Genomic DNA, 1,128 nt, shown 5'->3' on the forward strand with positions numbered 1-1,128 from the left:
ATCTGTCAATCACGACCCAAATTGCATCACAACCTTGGAAGGATCGTGGTAGCTTTGTAACAAAATCCATAGAAATGTGATCCCATTTCCATTCAGAAATAGATAAGCTATGCAATAAACCTCCTAGTTTCTTTCGTTCTGCTTTCACTTGTTGGCAATTTAGACATCTTGAAACAAAATCTGCAATATCTGCTTTCATCTGTTTCCACCAAAACTGTTTCTTCAAATCATTATACATCTTTCTGCTATCAGGATGAATACTGAATCGACTACTGTGTGCCTCAGGACAAGATCTGCTGTTTCAAATCTGAAACATTTGGCACAACAAGACGATTATTCACATATAATACATCATTACATACCTGATACTCTGATCAATGCCCTGATCTGGACCATCGCAATCGAATTCTGAATATTATGATCAACTCTCTGTGCTTCTTTAATTCTCAAAATCAGCTCTGGTTCAACTTGAACGGCATAGAGTCTCAAAGGTTTACAATCTGTTTCAAATACTAATCCAGACAAACAGCAATCTTCTATGAAATTTGAAACACCAATCATAGATAAGGATAAAGAGCATATCTTTCGACTCAGTGCATCAGCTGCTGCATTTGATTTTCCTGGATAGTATTTGATTTCACAATCAAAATCTTTTAACAAATCAAGCCATATTCGTTGCCTCATATTCAATTCTGACTGTGAAAATAGATATTTCAGACTCTTGTGATCAGAATAAATCTCAAATTTCTCACCATAAAGGTAGTGTCGTCAAATCTTCAATGCAAATACAATGGCCGCCAATTCAAGATCATGAATTAGGTAGCGAGTCTCATGTGGCTTCAATTGTCTCGAGACATAAGCAATGACATGTCTTCGCTGCATCAAAACACAATCTATTCCTCTGTGAGAAGCATCACAATAAACAACGAAATCACCAGTACCTGATGGGATAGTCAACACCAGAGCATTGGTTAATCTCTTCTTCAACTCAAGAAAACTGGATTCACACTCCTCTGACCAAACAAATTGTGCATTCTTCTGAGTCAAGTGAGCAATCGTCTTAGCAAAACTGGAAAAATCTTTAATGAATCGACGATAGTAACCTGCTAAACCCATAAAACTACGTAT

Source organism: Primulina eburnea, chromosome 2 (assembly GCF_022965805.1).
Source record: "Primulina eburnea isolate SZY01 chromosome 2, ASM2296580v1, whole genome shotgun sequence".
Taxonomy (NCBI): domain Eukaryota; kingdom Viridiplantae; phylum Streptophyta; class Magnoliopsida; order Lamiales; family Gesneriaceae; genus Primulina; species Primulina eburnea.